The sequence below is a fragment of the Mobula birostris genome, chromosome 20 (assembly GCF_030028105.1).
Source record: "Mobula birostris isolate sMobBir1 chromosome 20, sMobBir1.hap1, whole genome shotgun sequence".
NCBI lineage: Eukaryota > Metazoa > Chordata > Chondrichthyes > Myliobatiformes > Myliobatidae > Mobula > Mobula birostris.
The window spans coordinates 43,367,096-43,373,241 of record NC_092389.1 but is presented as its reverse complement, the minus strand read 5'-3'; the positions used below and the strand labels follow the sequence as shown (position 1 = coordinate 43,373,241).

At 40.1% G+C, this 6,146-nt stretch overlaps 1 long non-coding RNA gene across 1 annotated transcript; it reads left to right on the top strand.

The window, feature by feature from the left end:
* The first annotated feature begins 500 nt into the window (after positions 1-500).
* LOC140185547 (uncharacterized) lies at positions 501-5,843 on the top strand. The gene is made up of 2 exons (XR_011882649.1): positions 501-755; positions 5,451-5,843. It is a non-coding gene; the product is annotated as an uncharacterized lncRNA (long non-coding RNA).
* Positions 5,844-6,146: the final 303 nt, after the last annotated feature.

The following is a 6,146-nucleotide window of genomic DNA, read 5'->3' as shown; positions in this document are numbered from 1 at the left end:
AAAGTGATTGGAGTAAAGTATAGGGGTGATGGCAGGATTAAGTTTTTCTTTTAATGCAGAATGTTGGCTACATGGAATACCTTGTCAGGGCTGCTGGTAGAGGCAGATATATTTGGGACATTTAAAAGACTCTTGATAGACATATACATAATAGAAATCTGGGCGGCTATGTAGGACAGAGGGGTTAGTTTTATCTTAGAGTAGATTAAAATGTTGGTACAGCATTGTGGGCCAAAGGGCCAGTACTGTGCTGTAATGTTCTATGTGCTATGTTCAATGCTCTAAGAAATGTAATGGGAGGTTTTTCAATTAGGGACCCCTCATGAGGTGCAGTGGCAACAATTTTCAAACTTTAGCTCAAAGCACCTGGCTGTGTTGTGAAACTGGAGCCTCTCATGACTCAACTTAAGTGATCATTGTCCCCAGGGCGGAAACAGCAATCAGTGGGTTAATAGATATAATCTGATGGCTTGCCAAAATCAATGCAATATTTGTCAGTAATATGTACCAATCACATTTGGGTCAATGTGGAAGTAAGGAGTTCATATAAAAACTGGGTCACACAGAACATTTCACCAACTTCTCCACATCACAGGGAGCACCAGAACTGTCCTAAGGCCAAGGGAATTGTGTCTAAGATGCAAAGTCGCAACCATGATTCTGCGAATATCCAATCTTACAAAAACTGGTCAATATTCAGTCTCGTCTGCTGCTGTTTACCATTAGGTGTCCTGGCAACTATTTATTCTTTCAAGGTTGGTGATGTGATCTTTGACTTCTTTTGTGAAATGGATAATGAGTTCAGTTCTTGGCATTTTCACTTTAAATGTAAATAAAATGACAATATTTCAACTTTATCTTCAGCTTTCCCTGTGCTTTTCTTGCATTTTTCTTTTGTCTGAATGTCCTAAATTCCATCTCACAGAATAAACGTAAAAGTATTTTAACAGGTAATAGCAGACCATTCATTGTTCCCAGCGTTGGATATTTTCCAGGAGGTGCAATGTCTGCTGTATTTGAGACTTTTATTTAATCTCATTTCTGCTCCCAGAAACCATGGGACAATCTTTGTACATTTGTGCACTAAATCTTGTTACAGGTAACGATTCTGCAGATGCTGGAAATCCAGAGCAACACAGACAAAATGCTGGAGGAGCTCATCAGGTCAGGCAGCACCTATGGAGGGGAATAAACCATCGACGTTTCACGCCGATGGTCCAGATGAAGGGTGTTGATATCTACATCAACAGAAGTCAGAGGAGCAATGCACTTTGTAACGCTAAGGGGAACATTAATCTAAATATGATAGAGATTTTGAACCTGAACTATTAATTCTGTTTCTCAGTTCACAGGTGCTCTTTGACTTGGGTGACTCCAGCATTCACTGATTATTTCAGACTCTATTTTTGAAACAGAATAAGAGCTCTCTGCCACTACCCAGCTCTCATCACGTATGAAGCGCCAGTAGCTTTATACTGTTTACTCTTTCTCTTATGTCGTAAATACACTTCATGCTAAGGTCAAGCTTCTGGAATATATTTAATTATTTGCTAAGTTATTGGTGATAAATAACTTAACAGCTACAGATTGGCAAGTATGATGCAGTGGCCATCTCTGATGGGAATCTTAACATGAAAGTGGATTGGGAAAATCAGGCCAGCACTGAACCTCAACGGAGAGAATCTGTAGAATGTCGAAGGGATAGCTTTTGAGAACAGCTTGTTGTTGAGCCCACTAGGGGATTGGCTGTTGTGCAATGATCCAGAGGTGATAAGAGAGCTTAAGTTTAAGAAACACTTATGAAACAGTGATCACAATATGATCGAGTTCACTTTGAAATTTGAGAAGGAGAAACTAAATTCCAATGTGTCGGTATTTCAGTGGAATAAAGGAAATTACAATGGTATGAGAGGGGAACTGGCCAAAGTTGACTGGAAAGGGAGCAGCAATGGCTGGAGTTTCTGCAAAAAATGAGGGAAGTGCAAGACAGATATATTCCAAATAAGAAGAAATTTTCAAATGGAAAAAGGACACTACCGTGAAGTCAGAGCCAAAGTAAAAGCAAAAGAGAGGGCATAAAAGAAAGCCAAAGCTAGTGGGAAGATTGAGGATTGGGAAGCTTTTAAAAACTTGCAGAAGGAAACTAAGAAGGAAAAGATGAATTATAAGAGGAAGATGGTGACTAATGTCAAAGAAGATACTCAAAGCTTTTTTAAGTATATAAAGGGTAAATGAGAGTTGAGGGTAGATATAGGACCAATATAAAATGACACTGGAAATATTGTAACGACAGGTGCAGAGATGGCAGAGGAACTGAATGCGTATTTTGCATCAGTCTTCACAGTGGAAAACATGTGCAGCATACCGGACATTCAAGAGTGTCAGGGAAATGAAGTATGTGCAGTGAAAATTACGACTGAGAAGGTGCTCAGGAAGCTTAATGGTCTGAGGGTGGATAAATCTCCTGGACATGATGGAATGCGCCCTTAGGTTCTGAAGGAAGTAGCTGGAGAGATTGCGGAGGCGTTAACGATGATCTTTCAAGAATCGATAGATTCTGGCATTGTACCGGATGACTGGAGAATTGTAAATGTTACTCCGCTATTTAAGAAGGGTGGGAGGCAGCAGAAAGGAAACTATAGACCTGTTAACCTGATATCAATGGTTGGGAACTTGTTGGAATTGATTGTTAGGGATGAGATTACAGAGTACCTGGAGGCACATGACAAGGTAGACCAAAGCCAGCATGGTTTCCTGAGAGGAAAATCCTGCCTGACTAACCTACTGCAGTTTTTTGAGGAAATTACAAGCATGGTAGACAAAAGAGATGCAGTAATGTGTCGTACTTGGATTTTCAGAAAGCCTTGAACAAGGTGCCGCACATGAGGCTGCTCAGCAAGATAAGAACCCATGGAATTACAGGGAAGTTACTAGCATGGGTGGAGAATTGGCTGATCGGCAGAAAGCAGAGATTGGGAATAAAAGGATTCTATTCTGGCTGCCTGCCGGTTACCAGTGGAGTTCCACAGGGGTTGGTGTTGGGACCGCTGCCTTTTATGATATATGTCAATGATTTGGACTATGGGATTAATGGATTCGTGACTAAATTTGCCGATGATCCAAGGATAGGTGGAGGAGCGGGTAGTATTGAGGAAATAGAGAGGCTGCAGGGAGACTTCAATAGTTTAGTGGAATGAGCAAGAAAGTGGCAAATGAAATACAATATTGGAAAATGTATGGTCAGAAGAAATAAATGGGCAGACTATTATTTAGATGGGGAGAGAATTCAAAATGCAGAGATGCAAAGGGACTTGGGAGTCCTTGTGCAGGATAGCCTAAAGGTTAACCTCCAGGTTAAGTTGGTTGTGAAGAAGGCGATTGCAATGTTGGCATTCATTTCTAGAGGTATAGAATATAAGAATAGGGATGTGATGTTGAGGCTCTATAAGGACCACACTTGGAGTATTGTGTGCAGTTTTGGGCTCCTTATTTCAGAAAAGATACACTGACATTGGAGAGGGTTCAGGGAAGATTCACGAGAATGATTCCAGGAATGAAAGTGTTATCGTATGAGGAACATCCGGCAGCTCTTGGGCTGTATTCCCTGGAGTTCAGAAGAATGAGGGGAATTCCAAATGCTAAAAGGTCTGAACAGATTAGACATGGCAAAGTTATTTCCCATGGTAGGGGAGTCTAGGACAAGAGGGCACGACTTCAGGATTGAAGGACGTCCATTTAGAACAGAGATATGGAGAAATTACTTTAGTTGGAGGGTGGCAAATCTATGGAATTTGTTGCCACGAGCAGCTGTGTGTTACATTTTGCTCAATAATGTACAAGATTATATCATTCTTTTTTTCTAAATATCTGTTGAAATTAGGGTGTATTGTGTACTTTCCTTACAGGTTAACTTTCCTAGAGTTTGTTGTATTGTTGTATAATCATCTATAATACTGTGCAAAATTCTTAGACACCCTAGATATATTTTTCCAGAAGTTTCTTTAATTTCTGTAGTAGGTGACACGCCAGTTGCATCTTGATATTTTATAGGTTGATTATTATCACTGGAATTTTGTTGTCTTTATTTCTTAGTTTACAGTAGCAGGTTAATATTATCATTGGAATGTTGTTACCTTGATTGAGTATGAGAAAGACATTATTTTTCCTGCTTGTCTTATCTTTGTTCTCTCAGCTCTTTTGTTGTTCATCCCTTCTTCAGGTTCAAGTTTATTGTCATTCAACTGTACACATGTTTGCAGCTAAATGTTCCTCTGCAACAAAAGTACAAAGCACAGTCTACATATCACATGCAGAACATAAAATAATATTAGCACAGTAATTGTTTGTTCATTATGATCCATGTCATATAATGTGAGCGTTCACGGTCTTCCCATGACCATGAATTGTTCTTGACAAATTTTTCTATGGAAGTGGTTTGCCATTGCCTTTTTCTGGGCAGTGTCTTTACAAGACAGGTTACCCCAGCCTCTATCAATAATCTTCAGACATTGTCTGCCTGGCATCAGTGGTCGGATAACCAGGACTTGTGATATGCACCAGCTGCTCATACGACCATCCACCACCTCCTCCCATGGCTTCACCTGACCCTGACTGGGGGGACTAAGCAGGCGCTACACCTTGCCCGAGGGTGAACTGTAGGCTGGCGGAGGGAAGGAATCATTATGCTTCCTTTGGTAGAGACATACAGTATCTCCACCCCAACGCAATAATATTAGCAGATAAAGTGCATATATGACATATAGTTAAATATACAGCAGTGTACTGCTACTGGCTCTGTCATAAATAATGTGTACTGGGTGGTAGCAGGGTGTTCAGAGGGAAGAAGCTGTTACTCAGCTTTACTGTCCTTGTTCTTACACTGTGGTACATTCTGCCTGACAGTAGGAGGCCAAAGGGATTGTGGGATGGATGGGAGGGCCCTTGATAATGTTGTGGGCTCTGTGAACGCAGTGCTTCTGGTTTAAGTCCTTCTCTTGTAACATTCAATCAAACAGCCATAAGCAATAAGTTTTGTACATTGGTCTTAACTTCCAAAGGATCTTTGGATCACAGAAGCATCAGGATCTAATGTATCACAAGCAAGGAAAAGTCTGCGGATGCTGGAAATCTGAGAAACACACACAAAAGGATGGAGGAACTCAGCAAGCCAGGCAGCGTCTATGGAAAAGAGTAAACAGCCAAAATTTTGGGCTGAGACCCTTCATCAGGACTGGGAAGATTTAAACTTCTTCAGACACCCTAGACCTGATGAAGGGTCTCAGCCCAAAAAGTCGACTGTTTACTCTTTTCCATAGATGCTGCCTGTCCTGCTGAGTTCCTCCAGTGGGATCTAATATATCTTTATCTTGAAATCTGACTGTATTGTGATTATCTGAAAGTTTCAGTAAACCAGAACAATGTTTCTTATCAAGGTGCTCTTTATTTTTCAGTGTGAAAATGCTGCTAAGGCGGGAGATACAACCGAAGCACAGAAATCATCCAAAATTGCAAAATACTTAAACATAGCCGCCTTGGTGATTGGCCTCATCATAATTACCATCTGTATTATCAATTTCGCAGTAGTTCTCAGTAAATCCAAGAAATGAAATAAACAATGGAAAGAACGTACAACTTTTTTCTGAAGATCTGAAGACGCTTCATGAGGACTCCTTTGTATTGAAATAAAGTCTGTGTACGGCAACATTATCTGGTGACACAAAAAAATAAATGGCATAGGTTTCTTGATTGTCTGTCTGTTAGAATCACATTAAAATGATGATCTATAGAATACATATATTTCAAATTTTCGGTACAAATTAATAAAAATTCAATTAGAAACCTGTTTTCAGTGTTCTGCAGTCTTCTTTGGTGTTCCAAGCATAGGCTGTTCTAGGATTAACAATGCCAGACTACAGACACCCCTTCTTACAACTGAGCTCCCATAATATTATTAAGTTGGAAGGCCCAACAGATGTACAGTGGCATGCAAAAGTTTGGGCACCCCGGTCAAAATTTTTGTTACTGTGAATAGTTAAGTGAGTAGAAGATCAACTGATCTCCAAAAGTCATAAAGTTAAAGATGAAACATTCTTTTCAACATTTTAAGCAAGATTAGTGTATTATGTAACACACATAAAAGTTGCTGG